This window comes from Echinops telfairi, unplaced genomic scaffold (assembly GCF_000313985.2).
Source record: "Echinops telfairi isolate 266 unplaced genomic scaffold, ASM31398v2 ScPeMD7_4225;HRSCAF=4972, whole genome shotgun sequence".
NCBI lineage: Eukaryota > Metazoa > Chordata > Mammalia > Afrosoricida > Tenrecidae > Echinops > Echinops telfairi.
The window spans coordinates 14,784,074-14,799,353 of record NW_022108124.1 but is presented as its reverse complement, the minus strand read 5'-3'; the positions used below and the strand labels follow the sequence as shown (position 1 = coordinate 14,799,353).

The window sequence follows — 15,280 nt, the reverse complement described above, 5'->3', positions numbered from 1 at the left end:
GGAATGTGCATCAAGAGCTCTCAGAACACTTGAAGTCAGGACGTTGACATCATGCGGGCTGTGACCGGTGTCTCTCAGACACCTGTCTGGTAGTGTAAGTGATCGAGCAAAGGGTCTCTTTTCCTTCCTCTCCTTTAGCCTCGGGGTGAGAGTTCCGGAAAACTACAGCAGCCAAGGAGAGAGGCTGGAGGGAGCCCATCTTAGTGATGAGTTGTGCAGCACCCAGACCATGTCTGGACGCTTTGAGGGACGATTTCCAACCGACACTCTAAGAATGTCACCAAAGGACCATTTGGGGGATGTTCTCTCCGCTTCCTGGGTTCCACTTCTGTACTGCCAAGTCACTCACTCCCACCTTTGGACAGCATGAAGCAAAGTTCTCTCCCGCCACCATGACTGCAGGTGGTGCAAAGAGTTGTCTGGGGACCAGAGACAGGGAAGAATGGCATGACCAGGGTACAGGGCCCCTGAGGGATGGCATCGCGTTGGGCCCACACCAGATCCGTGGGCATTCAGGGCTGTTAGCTTCGGGTTGAGTTAGAACCTCACGTGGCACCTTCTGGTTGTCAGCCACACGTGGTCATGGAAAACACACCAAACTGAGAGATCTTAAAAGAAGCGTTTGTTCTCATTTCATTTTGCTGTGCAAGGAAGTGAGATCCCATCAGCACTTACCTGGAGATCAGTGTCAAGGAGCTCAAGGCTCCATAGAAGGAGGTCACAGGGAGGGGGGCCATGATGAGCTCACGAGCCATCATGTGCCCTCAGCAAGATAAAGAGCAGATGCTTCTGTTGACTCCAGCCACTGACTTGGTGTGATCGATTTTACTGTAACTTCATTTTCCAAACCAAGTAAGCAAGATGGACAGAGCTTCGCTGACCAAGAAGTGGAAGTGAGAGGATTTGAACGCCAGTGCTCAGGGCTCTTCTGAGACCCCCAGACTGAAAAAGTGAGTGGCTTGCCGAGACTGGATGAGTTGTCTACACATGTCCCTTCCTTTGAGACCCTGGATTCACAAAGGTGATGTCTCTACCGCACTTGAATCTCCTTCGTCTCCTCTCAAACTTCTGCAACATCTGTCTGGGTCCCGACACACTGCCTGTCACCAGCACCGGTGCAGCCAAGGGAGCCAGAGTGGTCAGTAGCCTCTGATCACTCAGTGCAGGAACTGAGGACTGGATACAGGCATACCTTAAAGACCGCGGGGGTTCAGTCCAAAATATTGCACTAAAGTAAATATCGCCATCAAGTGAGTCAGACAAATTTTTTTCCTGCTGCATATAAAAGTTTTGTCTATGCTATAGTATAGTCCACGGAGCAGGCAAGAGAATTGTGGAAACATCTGAAATATTTTGAGAATCACCAAAGTACGACACAGAGATAAGAAATGAGCAGAAACTGTTGGAAAATGACAAATAGACTCGCTCAACTCTGGGTTGCCACAGCCCTTCTATTTGGAAACAAAATTCTGTGAAACACAATAAAAGGAGGCATACTTGTATGACTTTCGTCTTACATGGGTCCCACTGTGGGAGAAGCCAATGGAACACCACATTCAACTCCTCCTGGTTTCAGTGAATGAGTCGGAATCCACTCGATGGCAGTAGGTTTGGTTTGAGTTTAGGCCTTAGTTATGAGCCCCGTTGATGCAATGGGTGAAGCATCGGGCCGCGATCTGAAAGGTTGGCAGTTCAAACCCACCAGCAACTCTGGCAGAGAAAGATGAGGTCTTCTGGTCCCATAAAGAGTTATACTCTCAGAAACGCCCTGGGGCAGATACACTCTGTGTGATAGAGCCACTACGGGGAGGAATCTACTCAATGCTTGCAGGCCATGGGTTTGTCCTCAGTTGCCTCCTTGCAAAATGAGATGGCAGCGATGGTCCTTGATTTGGTCTAAGCTGAACTCTGCCCTGCCAGCCTTGGCCTCTACATGAATCCTATTCCTGCTCTGAGTCTCATGCTCCCTGCGGGGTTCTGAGAAGCAAGGGGAACAATAGAGAGGAAAAGCGCACATGGAAGTTCCACATAAAGTGCTCTTGGGAACAGACGGTCATCCCACCAGAAAGAGGCTTTCATTTGATTGGGACTGCTTCTTCAACCGCCACAATGTTTCTGGTGGCACTGCTTAGTGGCTCGAGAGGATGTCTCCGCGTCGTGTCACATGCACCGGATTCAGGCTCTGCTGACCAACAGCAGTGGGGACTGGGCAAGGAACCTATCTCTGGGGACAGTACCAGAGTCGTGGCATGGCTTAGGGTGAGGGCTCAACCAGCTGATACACATGAAGGTTTCACTCGCAAAATAATAACTGCCTTGAAGATGCCTTGAAGGGCTTTCTGCTCCTGTAAAAAGTTACCATCTCGAAAGCTCACAAGGGCCATCTTACCCTGTCCTTCATTGAGTTGGCGTTGACTCAATGGCAGTGAGTTGTGGGGGCGGGGGGAGATGCGTGCAGGTGAGTGTGTATGCGTGTGCCCCACTATCAGTGTGCTTCAGATAAGACGACCATCTCCCTTTTTTGTGAGGAACTCAGGGAGCCATGGGTTATTACTTCCTGTGTAGGCATGGACTTCATCCTGTGTCATCAGGCGAATCACTGTGTGCCCCTATTCAGAAACGAAGGACCTCATTCAGGTAAGGGGAACCAAGTTTCAGCCCCTAGACTTGTGTTTCTCCTGTTCCTGTCTCCAGCATATGAATCAATTCTGTTGCCATAGAGAATCCCCTGAGGTGGGACATATTAGTGAAGAACGGACTTATCCTTCCAAGCACAGAGATGCTGTGGCCATGGGTTGGGTTATGATGGTAATAGATTCAGGATAGTAGCACAAGAAGGAGAACTTGCACAGCACCTCCTTCCATTCTCAGGTATCGCTAAGAGGAAACTTTCTTCACTGCAGAGCCTCTGCTCACCTCTCAGAGCCTTCACGCTGCATTCGTGGAGCAGAATCCGCCTGAGGGAGCATGAGGCAGTGAAGCACAGAGTGAGCATGAGGCAGTGAAGCACAGAGTGAGCATGAAGAAGTGAAGCACCTTCGGAAAAGGTGTAGATGGCATCAGCTGAGGATTACTGACTGAAACATCAGTGGAAAGTCAGATAGAGAAAACGCTCTGCGTTTTTCGAAGGAGACTAGTTAGAACCCCGGTCTGAGCTTTCCAAGTGAGTAACATGGAAAGGAGGCAGCTTCTGTGAAGCCAATGCAGAAAGCCATGGTATTCACCAATCATGAATGTCACAACTTGCCTAGAAAGAGGAGAGCGAGACTTGGTCCTAGCCCTTTGTAAATGTCCTTCAGCCTTGTTACCAAGGAGCAAAAACAACGTTAAAAATCACCTTGAAGAGCTGGTCCCAAAGGAGCTGAGGTGACACCGAAATCATTTCTCCTTGGAAAAGGTGATCCTTCCCTCTCCCTTCTCTGTGCTCCGTTGACTTTGCCAAATCCAGATTCGGGCCTATGAAGTATCTTACACTATCGCCACAGTGAGGTAGTCTGTCACAAGGACTGACATTCAATGCGTGGAATTCAACACACTTATTGCAGAAACAGTTACGGGGGTGGGTTATGAGAGTCCCCTCTGATGTCCAAAGACCTATCGAAGCCACTGTTCCCCAAACTTCTGATTGTCCCCAGTCCAGTACAGTCAGGTCTGTCTGTATTAGTCCGGGTAGACTAGAAGAACAAATTCATAAACACGCATATTGTATAAGAAAGAGCTTTATATACAAGAGCAGTTGAATATTGTGAAAACATCCCAGCCCAGTCCAGATCAAGTCCATAAGTCCGATATTAGCCCATATGCCTGATACCAATCTATAAAGTCCTCTTCACACTCATGAAACACATGCAATGATGCCGAACGCAGGAAGGTCACAGGCAAGTGGGTGGGAAGTCTTGTAGATCGAGTGGTGTTGTAAGCAGCTCAGCACTGGCAGGAGTCTCCACGTGGCTTCTCCAGGTCCAGGGTTCTGGCTGCATCAGGGTAGGTCCATGTGGCTTCTCCTCAGGGATATCTTGCAGGGAGTGAGCAGAGAGAGTGTGTCTCTGGCCTCCAAGGAGAAAATACAGGAATTCCCAGAATCCTCAGGCAAAGGCCACACCCACACAGAGTCTGGGTATTGGCTATACAATTGGCTATACAGTATTGGCTATACAATGATTGGCAGGCTAGACTCCACCCCTTCACTCATAATCCTCTCAAACTGACAACAGAGTATTTAACCACCACACTATCCTCTCTGGAGAAACTGCTATCAACAATGAGACACAAAAGCAGCTGGGGACTCTACTTCAGAGGGGCAATACACAAACTCAAGGTCTTGGTCCACCGAATACAACAGTCTCTGGCACGGATACAGTGTCCGCAAAAATCACTAGGGTCTCTGTCAAATGGCACACGGGGACTTTCAGAACTGCCCCCTGAGCTTAACGGGCAAGGCAATCAACATTTAAGGATGACTGGATTAAGCATCTAGAAAGTTTCTGTGTGTAAGGACCAACAAAGTTCTAGGCGGAGAAAGACCTGGAAGACCCAAGGAGCTCAAACATTTGGTAGTTCAAAGCCTCCACTCGATTGCACTATGTTGGTTTACTTTGTCTCTGACAAAGCCAAAGCCAGTTTTCTTCTCCCTCCAAGGAAGAAAATCCTTCCCCAGGTAAGCTTCCACCTGGTTAGAGACGCACTATTCAGCACATCTTCTGAAAAGGAAAACGTCTCCTAAATAGGACATGCATATCACTGTTTCTTCTAATAAGTGGCAACTTCTGTCTTGAAAGGTAGACTTCTGGCTGTGCCAGGTATGAGTTAAGGCATCCTTGTTGAAGAAACCGTTTTGGTTTGTAGAAATGGACCCTGATAGTGCCCCCCCAGCCATCCCAGATTCCTTCATGTTTATCCGCACATGTGATCTCCAGATTCAAGCAATTCAATGGGATAAGAACTCTCTTTCCAAAACTGTTGCTGGGTCAATCAGCAAACTACGTAAACATTATCATACAATTAAAAAAAATTTCAAGGTAGTCAACAGATCTAAATATGAAAGTGAAAATTGCAAAGATTCTAGAAGAAAATGGAGACATGAGATTTATGACCTTGGATCATCGAAAATAAATGGGGCACGAGAGTAAAAGAATAATTAAACTAAGCACTGAAGAAACTAGAAAAAGAATAAAATAAAACCAAACACTATGTAATGAATACAGATGGAGAATTTAACGAGCTAGAAAAACATTAAAAACAGTAGCCTTGATTAATGAGCTTTAAAAGTGTCTGTTTTTTCCCTTTTACCCCAGCTCCCCTGAACCATATAATTTTATCATCATGTAATCCAAAATCGAAGGAGGGATTAGTATCGGCACCTAAGGTTTGAGAATCTGGTTTGCAGGAGGCGATGGATGACAGTGAGAGCAGGATTCATTTGTGGGAACTGCCTAGGGAATAAGCCTCTGGTGAGCCTCTCTATCCACAACTGAGGGAGGGGAAGAAAGCGGCCACGAAACAGAGGTTTGGAGAGATGAGTGTAGAAGGTCAAAGGCATAAAACTGTTAAAACTTTGTCAGCAGATCTCCCTACGATGGGTGCCAGACCTGATCTGGCTCCCAACATTTTCTGTAGTTTTTGTTTGGTTTGGTTTTTGTGTGCGCGTATTAGGATGTGTCTCAGAGACGTCACGTCATTAAGGGTCACCCTTTTGAAGTTGTGCTATATGTGCTTCCTCTTTTCAGTTTATGAAACCCAAGATTGATGAGCCTATAGAGACAGCAAGTAGAATAAGGTTTCGGGGGAGTGGGGTACAGCGGGGGGCCGGGAATGAAGGCGAGATGGTCAATGTGTCCATGTTGAAAAAAATGTTTGGAAACAGATTGTGGTAGCAATTGCACAATTCTGCTGAACATTAATGAATTATGGAATGATAAGATATATGTATTAATTCCCCATTAATAATAATTTTTAAAGTGTCCATTTTCAAATACTAACATGGTTAATGGATATCTGAATGGATCTTGGGCTCACACTTAATTCGAGCCCCAATTTAAGAACAATTCGTTCTGATGACATGGCCCTGCTTGACAATCACCCTCATGAAGAGACTGCTAAAGAGATGGGTGCTGAAGAAGCTAGATATTGCCAGGCAATCAGAAAGAATAGGGCCCTGGAGTCTTAAATTTTGTCTTCAAGGCAGCAGTCATGTAAGTGAGGCACCAACTAAGTCCACATGGAAGAAGCACACCAGCCTGGGTGATCCAAGGATTGTAAATAATATAATCCAAAACCAAAGGAGAGAATAGGATCAGTTTACAGTGTGAACAACTGGTTTTCAGAAGGCTATGGATGACAGTGGAAGCCCAGAATCCATGGGCAGGGTCTACACATGGATTTAGCTTCCCATGAATCTCCTCTGACCACAGTTGAAGTATGTGAATAGACTTGTTATCAGACAGAGTATTGTAGTGAGCATTACAGTACATTATAATTAGGTTAAAATGTAACATCTTACTTGATCACCCTTTTGACTCATTTACATTTTGCATCTTTTTTTTTTTTCTAAGTGAAGGGGAAATACACATGGAGAAAGCCTCCAAATCGGGTCCTCAAACTTTTTAAACAGGGGGCCAGTTCACTGTCCCTCAGACCCGTTGGAGGGCCGGACTATAGTTTAAAAAAAACTATGAACAAATTCCTATGCACACTGCACATATCTTATTTTGAAGTAAAAAACAAAAGGGGGCAAAAAACACCCGGCGGGCGGGCCGGATAAATGTCCTTGGTGGGCCACATGTGGCCCGCGGGCCGTAGTTTGAGGACCCCTGCTCCATGTATTCCCCCTGAACATAGACCAGAGATGTGAACAGCCTTGCTATCATGCAGCGTGCCTTTGGTAAGTGGATTATGGCAGATGTAGCTAGGTTAAAATTTAACACCTTATCATTTGATCTTCCTTGTGACCCATTTTAAAGTTGTTATAGTTTTTCATGTTTTCTACCCTTTTTCCATTGAGGTTTTTCTCTATTGTGTTTTGTTATTGTTGCTAGTGTTTTGTTTCTGTGGGTTTGTGTGTTTGTTGGTACATGGGGTCCAGGATGAGTGAATCTGTGGAAACAGTAAGTGGATTGTTTCTTGAGAGGATGGCAGGGGAGGTTGGGGTGGGGGGAGAAATGGGGAGCTAATAAAATGGAGCTATTCGAAACAAGGAGTACAGGAAAAAAAGAAAAGGTTCTAAAATTGATTTTGGTGATAGCTGTCCAACTCTTCTTGATATGACTGGACTATTGGATTATATCCCAATAAAATTGCTTTAAAAATAAAATACTAACATGGTTGATCGTTTTTTAAAATTGCAAATGGAAGATCAAAGCATGGTTGCAGGGAAAAACCCAGGCAGCTAGCCCTCTCTGACTAAATTTAGCTAGATCTAAATTTAGTTCGTTGGGGTCCACCCCATTGCTGGAGGTAGACCAAGGATTTCCAGTGGTTCATTTCCATTCCACTCACTGTTGAGAATTTGCCTTCCCACCTCAGATTCCTGAATCAGAATCTACAATTTCAAAAGATCTGTAGGTGATGCTTAGGGATACATGAAATCTCTAAGAACCACCTGGGAATTGTATTAGAAATATGCATTCTGAGTCAGTATATCCTGGGTAGAAAGAGAAATCCTCAATCGTGAGTGGAATTGCAATGAACCGGCGGAACTCCTTGCCTGCTCCGACAATGGCTCCTGCCTGGCCCTGCCCTGCCCTGCCCATGGACAGTGTAACTTCGAGAGAGCCAGCAAAAGACACGAGAGCCCCCGGAGAGTCGTTGCGCTGTAGGGACCTGTGCAAATCCCAGCTCCGCCCCAGTTTTTATAGGGGAAACTTGTGGAAAAAGCCTAGTGAAATCCAACCACTTTCAAATGGGGGTTCTTCCCTGGGGAGACAAAACTGGAGCTAAGGGTAAAGCAAGAAAAAAGGAAGCATTCAAAATAAGAAGGTAACCGCCCCCTGGCTTCTAAAATTCTGTTAAAATTCCTTGGAATAAAATAGATCGAAACAGAAAGCTTGGCCCAGCCAGGGAGAACTGGGAAGAGCATTTTCCATCCCTGTGCAGCATCCAGCCCAGCCATGCGGATCACACATGTACTCGGAGCCAGGGGGAGTTGAATGGGAACATTCTAGAACTCCTCCCATAAGCCATGTATGAAAAAAACAACATGGTAGAGCTCTGGGATATTGTTTGTCCAATCAGAGACAGACAAGAGAGCTGAGCACATTGACTGCTTGCCAAGAATCCTTCCCCTCCTGCAGAGAAATGCATTCAGGACATCTTGATGGTGTGGGGGTGGGGGTGGGGGTGGGGTGTGCACAGAAGAGAAAAGTACTGAAAATGTAGCTCCTCCAGTCTCAGGTCAAATCTGTCCACAAAAGGTCAAGAGTTCCAAGAATTCTACCTCAGGTGATTTAAGAAGAAAAAGAGCCGAAACGAGAGAGAATGGGGTGCGGGGAGGGAGCATGGTGCTGAAGAAGAGGAGAAATGGACTCATCCAGACCCAGGTCAGGGTGGAGCCCTAAGCGGAGACACAGAGACCACAGTCATGCCCACTCTGAATAACTGAACAACAAGAATCCACAGGAGACTTCAGTGTCTGACAATAGTGAAGATGGAGAAAATCCTCACGAACACGCTGAGAATCCAGAAAAACAGATACAAGTTCCCGTGCTACTGTTCTCATTCAGTGTGTCAAAACCAGGTAACACATTCAGGCCAGAGGGAGGAAAGAGCTATGCAAGTTACCTTACCTCCCCACCCCCCAAAAAAATTAGGTGAAATTTTAAATTACAGTCTTAGGCTTCCACTGAAAGCATGTTGTTGCCTTTTACTTCTCTTTTGTTTTGGTGTACATTGTATTTGATATTTAATGACTAACAAGACACAATCCAATAAATGAATGCATTGATGCCTGTCTTGGGCCCATCTTCATTGTCCATAGCTCCAATCACTGTCTATTTTAATGCCTTCTAACCCAGGAGGCTGGTCTTCTAGGACTAGCTCATGCAAGATCCTGTTGTAATCTGTAAGGTTCTCGCTGACTAGACTTTCATTTTAATTTATTTTAGAACGTGGCCTCTGAAGCCTATCCTCCATGGGCAACCCTGCTGGTGTTTGAAGACCAGTGGAACAGCGACCAGTGTGACAGCAACAAGGGAGCAAGCGACAGACAGGTGGTGGCTGTTGTGGTTGTTGTCCGTAGGTGCCATAGGGAGGGAGTGTATGCAAAACAGAAGGAAATACCGCCCAGGTCTGCCCCAAGGCCCTTGGGCCCATTGTTGCCACCATGGTGTCCACCCATCTTGTTAAGGGCATTCCTATGTTTTACTGCCCATCTACTTGACCAAGCACGAGGTCCTTTTCCACAAAGTGGTTTCTCCTGACAACATGCTCAAAGGATGTGAGATGAAGCTTTGCCATCCTTGCGTCTAAAGAAACATTCTGGTGGTAGATATCCATGTCTATATCTATGTCTGTGTCTATATATTTATCTAATCTTCTTTTCTCTTAAGGAACCAAGGAATTCGGGCAAAGGAGAGGAAGTGACAGTAGACACTATTTGTGTCTTGAAATTCTAGGGCCAGGTCTTGAGTGAGATTACAGTAGAAATCTTCCAAACATGGGATAGAAAGGTGATTCAGAAGGGCAGGAAAAATTAAGGAAAGTGAGGGCCCTAAGCTCTGTCAAATCCGGGGTGCCCCCTCCTCTGCTCACTCAAGTTTTCAAATGGATTGCAAGAGTTATACATAGACAAATATGCATGTACGTATGTGCCTGTCTTAGCTAACCGAGATGTAACTCCTTTTTAAAAATCTTAGTCATCCAAGGGCCCTTGGTGGCATAGTGGTTATGTGTTGGGCTGCTAACTACAAGGTCAGCAGTTTGAAACCACCAGCTGCTCCAAGGGAGAAAGATGAGGCTTTCTACTCTGGTTAAGAGTTGCAGTCTTAGAAGCCCACCGGTGCAGTTGTCCCCGGTCCCATAGGATTGCCCTAAGTCAGAATCAACTCGATGGCACGGAGTTTGAGTAGTTTTAGTAGTCCAATGCAAAAGTGGCTTGTGAACATAGATGAAATAGATGATGAAATCTTTACTGGATGTGGGTTACTACAATTTTTACTATATGCACATATCTACAAAAATAATATTCCATGTATTATACCAAAAAAGATAATGAGTCAGTGAACTCAGCTGTTTCAATAAGCATTGTAAAATTCTACCATCTACTATCAATATCACCAATATTGCCTTGAACGGTCCAGTCTTCAGTTTTGTTACCTGTTTTGTAGTTAATGCTATAATTTAAAAAGGATGCATGAGGGATCTAAAAGAGAACTCGATGATCAGAAAACAAGCATTTTATTCTTAAACAGACCTTTCATCTCTAACATGCTATCATTAAACACATTTATTTTTTCTTCAATTCTCTGATGCTGTCATCGCAAGCAGCTGGACAATATCTCCTCCTAGACATAAAAAGGATAAGGAGTCGACTTTTTCTAGAGTCATGGTTGCACACTGAGGGGTTTCCATCTCTTTGGGGTTGAAAATGATCATTCTGCTGTGCGGTCTGTGATCACTCGAGAAATGGAGCAAGAGTTAGACTCAACAGCCCACCTTGACCTCTTGTTCACTGCAAAGAAGTCGTATACTCCCAAGAGACCTGCTGAGACAGGGACTGTCAATGACATGGGCGTGCGTCATAGGACACAAATGTCAGTGAGGGTGAGGAAGTCCTAGGGACTTCCTGGCTGGGGCTGAGGGACCCAAGGACGATAAATAATACAACCCAAATCCAAAGGAGGTAACCAGATCAGAGCTTAAATGATGAACATCTGGTTTTCAGAAGGCTATGGATGAACATGGGAGTCCCAACCCCATTTGCAGAATCTACATATGCACTATGCCTCCAGTGATGTTCTCTGCTAATAATCGAGGAGTCGGAATAGCCTGGTTATCAGAGAGTCTTGGAGAGGCGATTATAGTGGATTAACATGAAACATCTGATCTGAAGGGCTAAAATGTAACATCTGATTTGATTCTGTTGTTGACCCATCTGAATGTACTAATGGTGGGGTTTTTTGTTTTTACAAGGGAAGGGGACATACATGTGGATGAAGCGTCTGGCAAAGTCCCTGGTGTGTAGAAGGACGTGAATGGCCTTCCTCCAACACAGAATGTATTGGAGGGTGGCTTACGGACGGGTATGGCTTGGTTAAAATCTAGCACCTCGTCATTTGATCTCCTTTTTGACACATTTTGAGTTTGTTCTGGTTTTTAACATGTTCTGTGGTCTTTCAAACTGGGGTTTATCTCTGTTCTATTTTGTTATTGTTGGTAGCCGTCTGAACCCTTATTCTGTTTTTTCCTATGTTTTTCAGTATATGGAACCCAGGATGGGTGGATCTATACCGACAATAACTGGATTAAGGGTTCCTTGTGGCTCTGGTATGGAAGGTTGGGGGACATAGGGGAGCTAATAACAAAGAGCACAAGAAGGAAGGAAATGTTCTAAAACTGATTGTGCTCGTTTATTATACAATACTTCCTGATAAGACTGAGCTATAGAATTGTATGATGTCTGGATAGTGTCCTAATAAAATGGTTTTTTAAATAAATGAATGAATGAATAGTAAGTCCTTGGTTTGCTGGGTTAGAAAAAAAGCATTCTAATGATGGAACTACAAGCAAACAAAAAGAGGGCCTATCTGGTAAGACTCAGTGAATTAGAAAATGGATTACGGTAGATGTGGGTAGGTTAAAATTTAGCATTTTTTTGTTTGATCTCCCCTTGAATCATTTCAAAGTTGTTCTAGTTTTTAGTATTTTCTATTTTCTTTTCTATTGTGATTTATCATTGTTATAATGTTATTGTGTTTTTTTTTCTCTTTTGAGGGGCATGTGTTTCTGTATATGAAATCTCAGCTAGGTAAATCCATGGGGGCAGTACGGGATGAATGTTCCTTGGGGGGGTGTCAGGGGAGGTTGGGAGAAAATGAGGAGCTAACAACGATGAGGAAAACGAAGAACACATTCGAAACCTGACTGTGGTGATGATCTACAACTCTTCCTGATTGTATGATGGGGGGTTGTGTGCCAAGAAAACGGTTTTCAGAAAAAAGAAAGATAATCTCTTGGCTAAGAGAGGCAGATCACAAACTATTTAATTCAGAGAAAATGCAACAGGTTACATAGCTATCCGTACCTCAAAAGACACTGCAATATATCCAAAGCCCACTGCCACTGTCAATACTGATTCATGGTCACCCTATTAGGATTTTTCCGAGACTGTAAATATTTACGGGAACAGGTACCATCACATTTATCAAGAGGAGCAGCTGGTGGGTTTGAAATGCCAACCTTGAACTTCGCAGCCCCAGAGCCGAACCCACAGCACCGCCAGCGCTGCTCTGTATGTATGAATAATTAAAGCAGGTGACAGAGATTCATCCCATGGTGCCTCCCATCCCACCAGCTCCTCTTGATGTGTTGTCCCTGATCATCTTCACCATGTGGCAAACAATGGTGTCCTTTCATCAGTGAGGGAAGTGTGACCAGAGAGGCTAAGTGGCATTGCCTCAGGGGGCAAAGCATCTCACGAACGGGGCAGCAGTGTTCAAATGAGACAGGAAAGGAGGCTGTCTTTCCTCTCCCCCTCTCACCTGGAGGTTGTCCTGGAAGAATTCCAGGAAGGCTGGGCTGCGAGAGCCATGAGAAAGGTGAGAGCCTTCTCCAATTGTCGCCATGGCCTTCCCAGGCCTTGTCCAGCCCCAGGACTGGTTCTTGAGAAACAAGCCCTCTTTTTGAGCTGACCCTGCTCTCACTCAGGTAAGTCCGTGGTTCTCACTGGCGTGGGGGGCCAACAACTGTTCGTTTGTCCCCAGTACAGTGGGTTCTCTGGGGCTGCTGGAACCGCTGGCAGGGAAGCTGTGCTCATTCCTGCTGCCACAGCCCTCCAGCCTCCTCCTCTTCCCTCCATCCCTGAAGGCCTGTTTCTTCCCTTCCCAGCCACTCCCAGCACAGCCCTGGCATGGGTGGGGGAGAAGGACGTTTGCTTCCAACGGTCTGTGGTTGTGCACGGGGCCCATCCCAAGCCCTGGATTCCAGGCCCAGCCCTCCCTGCTGAAAGGTGGCAGTTTGACTTGGAAGGAGACTCCCCTGCACCTGCCAAGTGCAACACACAGAGGAGACAAACACAGTTCCATCCCCGAGAGGCCCCGCCTAGAGAGGGCATGGCACAGACCTGTGGGGCAGTTCATCTGGTGGCCAAACTTCTGGGCAGTTAGGAGTGGATGGATGTGGGGAAAGGGTGGGTGGAGGGGCTGAGGGGCCACGAGGACACTGGGAAAGAAGGCCGTGGGGTTGAGTTTCCACTGCTCCCCACCCCTTTCTCCACCAAGCTACTTTCCCTCCGGCCTTAAAATAACCCCATAAGATTTGATAGATGTCTTCAGTTGTTATTTTAACTGGCTCTCCTCAGACAGTTTTTCAGGCAAGAGAAAGGGGGCGGGGGGCAGTGTTTCCAGAAGCTGGCAGGGCCTCAGAACGCATCCAGCTCTCCCACAACCACCCTCTCCCTCCCTCACCAACATCAGGCTCCTGGAGCTGCAGCTCAGCCAAGTTCCTTCCCCATATCCTTTCACCCACCGTCTCACGCAGGGGAGATTGCGCCTAGTTTAAAAGAGCTTCCACTCTGACTCGTGAGCCTGGTATGGTATCCAGCAGCCTTTGAGTGGTGTGATCTGAGGAGGAGGAGGAGGAAGACAGCAGATCCAGACAAAACGTTTGCTTTAGCAAATTCCTACCACCACCCACAATCAAGGGCTTAGGCGTTCTTGAAGATGTACTTGAAATCAAATTCGCTGATTTGCGTTTCAACCACTGGTCTTGGGTGGAGATGAATAAAAGATCCCAGGTAATCTTCCACCTAGATAGCAGGCACCTTGGTAACAGAAAGGGACTAGAAATCCCCTCCTGGCTTTGGCCGAGGTTGATCTGGGACACCAAGTGGCTTTATAATTACAGCAGGTCTTCCCTAATTATTAGAAAATTACTCGTTACACCAGTTCTGATACTTCTAATAACTACTTGATGGTTATTTATTAAACTCTCCCTAGGTATGATAACTTAGAATATCAAAAGACTGGGAAAACCCCTGTGAGAACCTTGGGGCAAGAAGGCAGGCATAGGTACCATGGGTGACTTGTTGGGCTTCCCAACAACCACAGGAAGGGCGCCAAGAGAGCAAAGTGAAATGAGGTTGAAAGCATCCTTTGAAGAAACAAGCCACAGATTGAGAAAGTGCTAAATACATTTAACGTACAGATGGGACTTGTACAACATTCAACAACTCTCTCCTCCTTGAATGCTATTGTTGGGTGTCGCCAAGCAGATCCCAACACATAGTAACTCCGTGGGACTGAGTACAACTCCCCCACAGCCTTCTTAGCTACAATCTTTTTTTTTTAAATCATTTTATTAGTGGCTCCTACAACTCATCACAATCCATACATACATCCATTGTGTCAAGCACACGGTTACATTTGTTGCCGTCTTCATTCTCAAAATATTTGCTTTCTACTTGAGCCCTTGGTATAAGCTCCTCATTTCCCCCTCCCTCTCCACCTCCCATGAACCATTGATAATTTATAAATTATTATTATTTTGTCATGTCACTGTCCGATGTCTCCCTTCACCCACTTTTCTGTTGTCTATCCCCCAGGGAGAGGGTTCTTAGCTACAATCTTTACGGAAGCAGATCGATAGATTTCTAGGTCATTTAAAATTCTGTGACTATCTATTTTGTATTTGAACTTTGTATTCCATTAGTCACATTGGGTTAAGGAATACAATTGTATATGTGCATACTTACAAGGTTATCAACAGGAAGCTCTGTATATTGTACCCTCTAGGCAGGTGAAGAGATTCCGATCGCTAGCAGTCATTGAGCTTAGTGTTCACCTTATACTGTCCTTAGAACATAACAGATGAGTGAAAGAAATATCCCCACTGAGCTCTTCCTATGTACCAGACACTTTACATACAAATTCATTTAATTCTCATGATAGCTCTTAGGGTTTTTGAGGTGAGACACTGAGGTTCAGAGAGGTTCGTTGAATGTGCCCAATGTCATAGAGCTAAAAAATGCATGAGGACAAGATTCAACCAACAGCTATCAGACTTCAGATCCTACAATTTCACCACTAGGTTATGGTGGTGGTGGTGGTGGTGGTGGTGGTGGTGGTGGTGG

At 45.5% G+C, this 15,280-nt stretch overlaps 1 pseudogene; it reads left to right on the top strand.

Moving 5' to 3' along the window:
* Positions 1 to 8,641: 8,641 nt before the first annotated feature.
* LOC105979140 overlaps positions 8,642 to 15,280 on the top strand; it is a 65,475-nt pseudogene continuing 58,836 nt past the window's right edge.